The 13,948-nt window shown below is 14.4% G+C and overlaps 1 pseudogene; it reads right to left on the bottom strand.

The window, feature by feature from the left end:
* The window catches only part of LOC134326210 (zinc finger protein 850-like), a 157,389-nt pseudogene that overhangs the window by 102,622 nt on the left and 40,819 nt on the right, over positions 1-13,948 (bottom strand).

A 13,948-nucleotide genomic window follows, 5' to 3' on the forward strand; every position in this document is an offset into this window, starting at 1 on the left:
AGAAGTTGAGTCCACGTGTTCGGCGTCATATCCAGAGGTTGGCTTTAAAAAATAGACACATGAGTGCTGCCAGCATTGCTGCAGAGGTTGAAGACGTGGGAGGTCAGCCTGTCAGTGCTCAGACCATACGCCGCACACTGCATCAACTCGGTCTGCATGGTCGTCATCCCAGAAGGAAGCTGACGCACAAGAAAGCCCGCAAACAGTTTGCTGAAGACAAGCAGTCCAAGAACATGGATTACTGGAATGCCCTGTGGTCTGACGAGACCAAGATAAACTTGTTTGGCTCAGATGGTGTCCAGCATGTGTGGCGGCGCCCTGGTGAGAAGTACCAAGACAACTGTATCTTGCCTACAGTCAAGCATGGTGGTGGTAGCATCATGGTCTTGGGCTGCATGAGTGTTGCTGGCACTGGGGAGCTGCAGTTCATTGAGGAAAACATGAATTCCAACATGTACTGTGACATTCTGAAACAGAGCATGATCCCCTCCCTTCGAAAACTGGGCCTCATGGCAGTTTTCCAACAGGATAACGACCCCAAACACAACCTCCAAGATGACAACTGCCTTGCTGAGGAAGCTGAAGGTAAAGGTGATGGACTAAACCCAATTGAGCACCTGTGGCGCATCCTCAAGTGGAAGGTGGAGGAGTTCAAGGTGTCTAACATCCACCAGCTCCGTGATGTCATCATGGAGGAGTGCAAGAGGATTCCAGTAGCAACCTGTGCAGCTCTGGTGAATTCCATGCCCAGGAGGGTTAAGGCAGTGCTGGATAATAATGGTGGTCACACCAAATATTGACACTTTGGGCACAATTTGGACATGTTCACTGTGGGGTGTACTCACTTATGTTGCCAGCCATTTAGACATTAATGGCTGTGTGTTGAGTTATTTTCAGAAGACAGTAAATCTACACTGCTATACAAGTTGTACACTGACTACTCTAAGTTATATCCAAGTTTTATTTCTATAGTGTTGTCCCATGAAAAGATATAATAAAATATTTGCAGAAATGTGAGGGGTGTACTCACTTTTGTGATACACTGTATATGGTTTCTCTCCTGTGTGAATGCGCTGGTGTATTTTGAGATCACACTGGAACTTGAAGCTCTTCCCACACTGTGAGCAGACGTTTCCTTCTTCCTGTGTGGGACTGAGAGAAGTGTTAATGCTGACAGTACCAGATGACGTTTGCTGATTACTGGAGCTTCTGGTGGGCGTCAGATCCTCATGTTCAGTCTTAATCTTCACCAGAGTCTCATATTTATCATGGTTGCAGCTCTTGATGTGATTGTGGATGTGATTTTGGGTTGTAGAGGAACGTGGACACGAGGAGCAGCAGAAATCCTTGTTCAGTTCTGAAGCAGACAATAATCAAATACATTTATAACATTATAAATAATAAATACATTTATATCATTATAAATAATCAAATACATTTATAACATTATAAATAATCGAATACATTTATAACATTATAAATAATAATATACATTTATAACATTATAAATAATTAAATACATTTATAACATTATAAATAATTAAATACATTTATAACATTATAAATAATAATATACATTTATAACATTATAAAAAATTAAATACATTTATAACATTATAAATAATAATATACATTTATAACATTATAAATAATCAAATACATTTATAACATTATAAATAATCATATACATTTATAACATTATCAATAATCATATCCATTTATAACATTATAAATAATTAAATGCATTTATAACATTATAAATAATAATATACATTTATAACATTATAAATAATCAAATACATTTATAACATTATAAATAATCAAATACATTTATAACATTATAAATAATCAAATACATTTATAACATTATACATAATTAAATACATTTAAAACATTATAAATAATTAAATACATTTATAACATTATAAATAATAATATACATTTATAACATTAAAAATAATTAAATACATTTATAACATTATAAAAAATCAAATACATTTATAACATTATAAATAATAAATACATTTATAACATTATAAAAAATTCAAATACATTTATAACATTATAAATAATCAAATACATTTATAACATTATAAATAATTAAATAAATGTATAACATTATAAATAATCAAATATATTTATAACATTATAAATAATCATATACATTTATAACATTATAAATAATTAAATACATTTATAACATTATAAATAATCATATACATTTATAACATTATAAATAATCAAATACATTTATAACATTATCAATAATCATATCCATTTATAACATTATAAATAATTAAATGCATTTATAACATTATAAATAATAAATACATTTATAACATTATAAATAATCAAATACATTTATAACATTATAAATAATCAAATACATTTATAACATTATAAATAATCAAATACATTTATAACATTATACATAATTAAATACATTTAAAACATTATAAATAATTAAATACATTTATAACATTATAAATAATAATATACATTTATAACATTAAAAATAATTAAATACATTTATAACATTATAAAAAATCAAATACATTTATAACATTATAAATAATAAATACATTTATAACATTATAAAAAATTCAAATACATTTATAACATTATAAATAATCAAATACATTTATAACATTATAAATAATTAAATAAATGTATAACATTATAAATAATCAAATATATTTATAACATTATAAATAATCATATACATTTATAACATTATAAATAATTAAATACATTTATAACATTATAAATAATCATATACATTTATAACATTATAAATAATCAAATACATTTATAACATTATCAATAATCATATACATTTATAACATTATAAATAATTAAATACATTTATAACATTATAAAAAATCAGATACATTTATAACATTATAAATAATCAAATACATTTATAACATTATAAATAATCAAATAAATTTATAACATTATAAATAATCAAATACATTTATAACATTATAAATAATCAAATACATTTATAACATTATAAATAATCAAATACATTTATGACATTATAAATAATAATATACATTTATAATATAAATAATTAAATACATTTATAACATTATAAATAATCAAATACATTTATAACATTATGAATAATCAAATACATTTATGACATTATAAATAATCATATACATTTATAACATTATAAATAATCAAATACATTTATAACATTATAAATAATCAAATACATTTATAACATTATAAATAATCAAAAACATTTATAACATTATAAATAATCAAATACATTTATAACATTATAAATAATCATATACATTTATAACATTATAAATAATCAAATACATTTATAACATTATCAATAATCATATACATTTATAACATTATAAATAATCAAATACATTTATAACATTATAAATAATCAAATACATTTATAACATTATAAATAATCAAAAACATTTATAACATTATAAATAATCAAATACATTTATAACATTATAAATAATCAAATACATTTATAACATTATAAATAATCAAATACATTTATAACATTATAAATAATCAAATACATTTATAACATTATAAATAATCAAATACATTTATAACATTATAAATAATCAAATACATTTATGACATTATAAATAATAATATACATTTATAATATAAATAATTAAATACATTTATAACATTATAAATAATCAAATACATTTATAACATTATGAATAATCAAATACATTTATGACATTATAAATAATCATATACATTTATGACATTATAAATAATCAAATACATTTATAACATTATAAATAATCAAATACATTTATAACATTATAAATAATCAAAAACATTTATAACATTATAAATAATCAAATACATTTATAACATTATAAATAATTAAATACATTTACAACATTATAAATAATCAAATACATTTATGACATTATAAATAATCAAATACATTTATAACATTATAAATAATCAAATACATTTATAACATTATAAATAAGCAAATACATTTATAACTTTATAAATCATCAAATACATTTATAACATTATAAATAATCAAATACATTTATAACATTATAAATAATCAAATACATTTATAACATTATAAATAATCAAATACATTTATAACTTTATAAATCATCAAATACATTTATAACTTTATAAATCATCAAATACATTTATAACATTATATAAATCAAATACATTTATAACATTATAAATAAGCAAATACATTTATAACTTTATAAATCATCAAACACATTTATAACATTATAAATAATCAAATACATTAATAACATTATAAATAATAAATACATTTATAACATTATAAATAATCAAATACATTTATAACATTATAAATAATAAATACATTTATAACATTATAAATAATAAATACATTTATAACATTATAAATAATCAAATACATTTATAACTTTATAAATCATCAAATACATTTATAACTTTATAAATCATCAAATACATTTATAACATTATAAATAATCAAATACATTTATAACATTATAAATAATAAATACATTTATAACATTATAAATAATAAATACATTTATAACATTATAAATAATCAAATACATTTATAACTTTATAAATCATCAAATACATTTATAACTTTATAAATCATCAAATACATTTATAACATTATATAAATCAAATACATTTATAACATTATAAATAATAAATACATTTATAACTTTATAAATCATCAAACACATTTATAACATTATAAATAATCAAATACATTTATAACATTATAAATAATCAAATACATTTATAACATTATAAATAATCAAATACATTTATAACATTATAAATAATAAATACATTTATAACATTATAAATAATAAATACATTTATAACATTATAAATAATAAATACATTTATAACATTATAAATAATCAAATACATTTATAACTTTATAAATCATCAAATGCATTTATAACTTTATAAATCATCAAATACATTTATAACATTATATAAATCAAATACATTTATAACATTATAAATAATAAATACATTTATAACATTATAAATAATCAAATACATTTATAACATTATAAATAATCAAATACATTTATAACATTATAAATAATCAAATACATTTATAACATTATAAATAATCAAATACATTTATAACATTATAAATAATCAAATACATTTATAACATTATAAATAATCAAATACATTTATAACATTATAAATAATAATATACATTTATAACATTATAAATAATCATATACATTTATAACATTATAAATAATCAAATACATTTATAACATTATAAATAATCTAATACATTTATAACATTATAAATAATAAATACATTTATAACATTATAAATAATCATATACATTTATAACATTATAAATAATCAAATACATTTATAACATTATCAATAATCATATCCATTTATAACATTATAAATAATTAAATGCATTTATAACATTATAAATAATAATATACATTTATAACATTATAAATAATCAAATACATTTATAACATTATAAATAATCAAATACATTTATAACATTATAAATAATCAAATACATTTATAACATTATACATAATTAAATACATTTAAAACATTATAAATAATTAAATACATTTATAACATTATAAATAATAATATACATTTATAACATTAAAAATAATTAAATACATTTATAACATTATAAAAAATCAAATACATTTATAACATTATAAATAATAAATACATTTATAACATTATAAAAAATTCAAATACATTTATAACATTATAAATAATCAAATACATTTATAACATTATAAATAATTAAATAAATGTATAACATTATAAATAATCAAATATATTTATAACATTATAAATAATCATATACATTTATAACATTATAAATAATTAAATACATTTATAACATTATAAATAATCATATACATTTATAACATTATAAATAATCAAATACATTTATAACATTATCAATAATCATATACATTTATAACATTATAAATAATTAAATACATTTATAACATTATAAAAAATCAGATACATTTATAACATTATAAATAATCAAATACATTTATAACATTATAAATAATCAAATAAATTTATAACATTATAAATAATCAAATACATTTATAACATTATAAATAATCAAATACATTTATAACATTATAAATAATCAAATACATTTATGACATTATAAATAATAATATACATTTATAATATAAATAATTAAATACATTTATAACATTATAAATAATCAAATACATTTATAACATTATGAATAATCAAATACATTTATGACATTATAAATAATCATATACATTTATAACATTATAAATAATCAAATACATTTATAACATTATAAATAATCAAATACATTTATAACATTATAAATAATCAAAAACATTTATAACATTATAAATAATCAAATACATTTATAACATTATAAATAATCATATACATTTATAACATTATAAATAATCAAATACATTTATAACATTATCAATAATCATATACATTTATAACATTATAAATAATCAAATACATTTATAACATTATAAATAATCAAATACATTTATAACATTATAAATAATCAAAAACATTTATAACATTATAAATAATCAAATACATTTATAACATTATAAATAATCAAATACATTTATAACATTATAAATAATCAAATACATTTATAACATTATAAATAATCAAATACATTTATAACATTATAAATAATCAAATACATTTATAACATTATAAATAATCAAATACATTTATGACATTATAAATAATAATATACATTTATAATATAAATAATTAAATACATTTATAACATTATAAATAATCAAATACATTTATAACATTATGAATAATCAAATACATTTATGACATTATAAATAATCATATACATTTATGACATTATAAATAATCAAATACATTTATAACATTATAAATAATCAAATACATTTATAACATTATAAATAATCAAAAACATTTATAACATTATAAATAATCAAATACATTTATAACATTATAAATAATTAAATACATTTACAACATTATAAATAATCAAATACATTTATGACATTATAAATAATCAAATACATTTATAACATTATAAATAATCAAATACATTTATAACATTATAAATAAGCAAATACATTTATAACTTTATAAATCATCAAATACATTTATAACATTATAAATAATCAAATACATTTATAACATTATAAATAATCAAATACATTTATAACATTATAAATAATCAAATACATTTATAACTTTATAAATCATCAAATACATTTATAACTTTATAAATCATCAAATACATTTATAACATTATATAAATCAAATACATTTATAACATTATAAATAAGCAAATACATTTATAACTTTATAAATCATCAAACACATTTATAACATTATAAATAATCAAATACATTAATAACATTATAAATAATAAATACATTTATAACATTATAAATAATCAAATACATTTATAACATTATAAATAATAAATACATTTATAACATTATAAATAATAAATACATTTATAACATTATAAATAATCAAATACATTTATAACTTTATAAATCATCAAATACATTTATAACTTTATAAATCATCAAATACATTTATAACATTATAAATAATCAAATACATTTATAACATTATAAATAATAAATACATTTATAACATTATAAATAATAAATACATTTATAACATTATAAATAATCAAATACATTTATAACTTTATAAATCATCAAATACATTTATAACTTTATAAATCATCAAATACATTTATAACATTATATAAATCAAATACATTTATAACATTATAAATAATAAATACATTTATAACTTTATAAATCATCAAACACATTTATAACATTATAAATAATCAAATACATTTATAACATTATAAATAATCAAATACATTTATAACATTATAAATAATCAAATACATTTATAACATTATAAATAATAAATACATTTATAACATTATAAATAATAAATACATTTATAACATTATAAATAATAAATACATTTATAACATTATAAATAATCAAATACATTTATAACTTTATAAATCATCAAATACATTTATAACATTATAAATAATAAAATACATTTATAACATTATAAATAATCAAATACATTTATGACATTATAAATAATCAAATACATTTATAACATTATAAATAATCAAATACATTTATGACATTATAAATAATCAAATACATTTATAACATTATAAATAATCAAATACATTTATAACATTATAAATAAGCAAATACATTTATAACTTTATAAATCATCAAATACATTTATAACATTATAAATAATCAAATACATTTATAACATTATAAATAATCAAATACATTTATAACATTATAAATAATCAAATACATTTATAACTTTATAAATCATCAAATACATTTATAACTTTATAAATCATCAAATACATTTATAACATTATATAAATCAAATACATTTATAACATTATAAATAAGCAAATACATTTATAACTTTATAAATCATCAAACACATTTATAACATTATAAATAATCAAATACATTAATAACATTATAAATAATAAATACATTTATAACATTATAAATAATCAAATACATTTATAACATTATAAATAATAAATACATTTATAACATTATAAATAATAAATACATTTATAACATTATAAATAATCAAATACATTTATAACTTTATAAATCATCAAATACATTTATAACATTATAAATAATCAAATACATTTATAACATTATAAATAATAAATACATTTATAACATTATAAATAATAAATACATTTATAACATTATAAATAATCAAATACATTTATAACTTTATAAATCATCAAATACATTTATAACTTTATAAATCATCAAATACATTTATAACATTATATAAATCAAATACATTTATAACATTATAAATAATAAATACATTTATAACATTATAAATAATCAAATACATTTATAACATTATAAATAATCAAATACATTTATAACATTATAAATAATCAAATACATTTATAACATTATAAATAATCAAATACATTTATAACATTATAAATAATCAAATACATTTATAACATTATAAATAATCAAATACATTTATAACATTATAAATAATAATATACATTTATAACATTATAAATAATCATATACATTTATAACATTATAAATAATCAAATACATTTATAACATTATAAATAATCTAATACATTTATAACATTATAAATAATAAATACATTTATAACATTATAAATAATCAAATACATTTATAACATTATAAATAATAAATACATTTATAACATTATAAATAATCAAATACATTTATAACATTATAAATAATCATATACATTTATAACATTATAAATAATCATATACATTTATAACATTATAAATAATCAAATACATTTATAACATTATAAATAATCAAATACATTTATAACATTATAAATAATCAAATACATTTATAACATTATAAATAAGCAAATACATTTATAACTTTATAAATCATCAAATACATTTATAACATTATAAATAATCAAATACATTAATAACATTATAAATAATAAATACATTTATAACATTATAAATAATCAAATACATTTATAACATTATAAATAATCAAATACATTTATAACATTTAAAAAAATCTAATACATTTATAACATTATAAATAATCAAATACATTTATAACATTATAAATAATCAAATACATTTATAACATTATAAATAATCAAATACATTAATAACATTATAAATAATCAAATACATTTATAACTTTATAAATCATCAAATACATTTATAACATTATATAAATCAAATACATTTATAACATTATAAATAATAAATACATTTATAACTTTATAAATCATCAAATACATTTATAACATTATAAATAATCAAATACATTTATAACATTATAAATAATTAAATACATTTACAACATTATAAATAATCAAATACATTTATGACATTATAAATAATCAAATACATTTATAACATTATAAATAATCAAATACATTTATAACATTATAAATAATCAAATACATTTATAACATTATAAATAATCAAATACATTAATAACATTATAAATAATAAATACATTTATAACATTATAAATAATCAAATACATTTATAACATTATAAATAATAAATACATTTATAACATTATAAATAATAAATACATTTATAACATTATAAATAATCAAATACATTTATAACTTTATAAATCATCAAATACATTTATAACTTTATAAATCATCAAATACATTTATAACATTATATAAATCAAATACATTTATAACATTATAAATAATAAATACATTTATAACTTTATAAATCATCAAATACATTTATAACATTATAAATAATCAAATACATTTATAACATTATAAATAATTAAATACATTTACAACATTATAAATAATCAAATACATTTATAACATTATAAATAATAAATACATTTATAACATTATAAATAATCAAATACATTTATAACTTTATAAATCATCAAATACATTTATAACTTTATAAATCATCAAATACATTTATAACATTATAAATAATCATATACATTTATAACATTATAAATAATCATATACATTTATAACATTATAAATAATCAAATACATTTATAACATTATAAATAATCAAATACATTTATAACATTATAATCAAATACATTTATAACTTTATAAATCATCAAATACATTTATAACATTATAAATAATCAAATACATTTATAACATTATAAATAATTAAATACATTTACAACATTATAAATAATCAAATACATTTATGACATTATAAATAATCAAATACATTTATAACATTATAAATAATCAAATACATTTATAACATTATAAATAAGCAAATACATTTATAACATTATAAATAATCAAATACATTTATAACATTATAAATAATCAAATACATTTATAACATTATAAATAATCAAATACATTAATAACATTATAAATAATAAATACATTTATAACATTATAAATAATCAAATACATTTATAACATTATAAATAATAAATACATTTATAACATTATAAATAATAAATACATTTATAACATTATAAATAATCAAATACATTTATAACTTTATAAATCATCAAATACATTTATAACTTTATAAATCATCAAATACATTTATAACATTATATAAATCAAATACATTTATAACATTATAAATAATAAATACATTTATAACTTTATAAATCATCAAATACATTTATAACATTATAAATAATCAAATACATTTATAACATTATAAATAATTAAATACATTTACAACATTATAAATAATCAAATACATTTATGACATTATAAATAATCAAATACATTTATAACATTATAAATAATCAAATACATTTATAACATTATAAATAAGCAAATACATTTATAACTTTATAAATAATCAAATACATTTATAACATTATAAATAATTAAATACATTTACAACATTATAAATAATCAAATACATTTATGACATTATAAATAATCAAATACATTTATAACATTATAAATAATCAAATACATTTATAACATTATAAATAATCAAATACATTTATAACATTATAAATAATCAAATACATTTATGACATTATAAATAATCAAATACATTTATAACATTATAAATAATCAAATACATTTATAACATTATAAATAAGCAAATACATTTATAACTTTATAAATCATCAAATACATTTATAACTTTATAAATCATCAAATACATTTATAACATTATAAATAATCAAATACATTTATAACATTATAAATAATCAAATACATTAATAACATTATAAATAATAAATACATTTATAACATTATAAATAATCAAATACATTTATAACATTATAAATAATAAATACATTTATAACATTATAAATAATAAATACATTTATAACATTATAAATAATCAAATACATTTATAACATTATAAATAATAAATACATTTATAACATTATAAATAATCAAATACATTTATAACATTATAAATAATCATATACATTTATAACATTATAAATAATCATATACATTTATAACATTATAAATAATCAAATACATTTATAACATTATAAATAATCAAATACATTTATAACATTATAAATAATCAAATACATTTATAACATTATAAATAAGCAAATACATTTATAACTTTATAAATCATCAAATACATTTATAACATTATAAATAATCAAATACATTAATAACATTATAAATAATAAATACATTTATAACATTATAAATAATCAAATACATTTATAACATTATAAATAATCAAATACATTTATAACATTTAAAAAAATCTAATACATTTATAACATTATAAATAATCAAATACATTTATAACATTATAAATAATCAAATACATTTATAACATTATAAATAATCAAATACATTAATAACATTATAAATAATCAAATACATTTATAACTTTATAAATCATCAAATACATTTATAACATTATATAAATCAAATACATTTATAACATTATAAATAATAAATACATTTATAACTTTATAAATCATCAAATACATTTATAACATTATAAATAATCAAATACATTTATAACATTATAAATAATTAAATACATTTACAACATTATAAATAATCAAATACATTTATGACATTATAAATAATCAAATACATTTATAACATTATAAATAATCAAATACATTTATAACATTATAAATAATCAAATACATTTATAACATTATAAATAATCAAATACATTAATAACATTATAAATAATAAATACATTTATAACATTATAAATAATCAAATACATTTATAACATTATAAATAATAAATACATTTATAACATTATAAATAATAAATACATTTATAACATTATAAATAATCAAATACATTTATAACTTTATAAATCATCAAATACATTTATAACTTTATAAATCATCAAATACATTTATAACATTATATAAATCAAATACATTTATAACATTATAAATAATAAATACATTTATAACTTTATAAATCATCAAATACATTTATAACATTATAAATAATCAAATACATTTATAACATTATAAATAATTAAATACATTTACAACATTATAAATAATCAAATACATTTATAACATTATAAATAATAAATACATTTATAACATTATAAATAATCAAATACATTTATAACTTTATAAATCATCAAATACATTTATAACTTTATAAATCATCAAATACATTTATAACATTATAAATAATCATATACATTTATAACATTATAAATAATCATATACATTTATAACATTATAAATAATCAAATACATTTATAACATTATAAATAATCAAATACATTTATAACATTATAATCAAATACATTTATAACTTTATAAATCATCAAATACATTTATAACATTATAAATAATCAAATACATTTATAACATTATAAATAATTAAATACATTTACAACATTATAAATAATCAAATACATTTATGACATTATAAATAATCAAATACATTTATAACATTATAAATAATCAAATACATTTATAACATTATAAATAAGCAAATACATTTATAACATTATAAATAATCAAATACATTTATAACATTATAAATAATCAAATACATTTATAACATTATAAATAATCAAATACATTAATAACATTATAAATAATAAATACATTTATAACATTATAAATAATCAAATACATTTATAACATTATAAATAATAAATACATTTACAACATTATAAATAATCAAATACATTTATGACATTATAAATAATCAAATACATTTATAACATTATAAATAATCAAATACATTTATAACATTATAAATAATCAAATACATTTATAACATTATAAATAATCAAATACATTTATGACATTATAAATAATCAAATACATTTATAACATTATAAATAATCAAATACATTTATAACATTATAAATAAGCAAA

This window comes from Trichomycterus rosablanca, chromosome 14 (genome assembly GCF_030014385.1).
Source record: "Trichomycterus rosablanca isolate fTriRos1 chromosome 14, fTriRos1.hap1, whole genome shotgun sequence".
In the NCBI taxonomy this organism is placed as follows: Eukaryota; Metazoa; Chordata; class Actinopteri; order Siluriformes; family Trichomycteridae; genus Trichomycterus; species Trichomycterus rosablanca.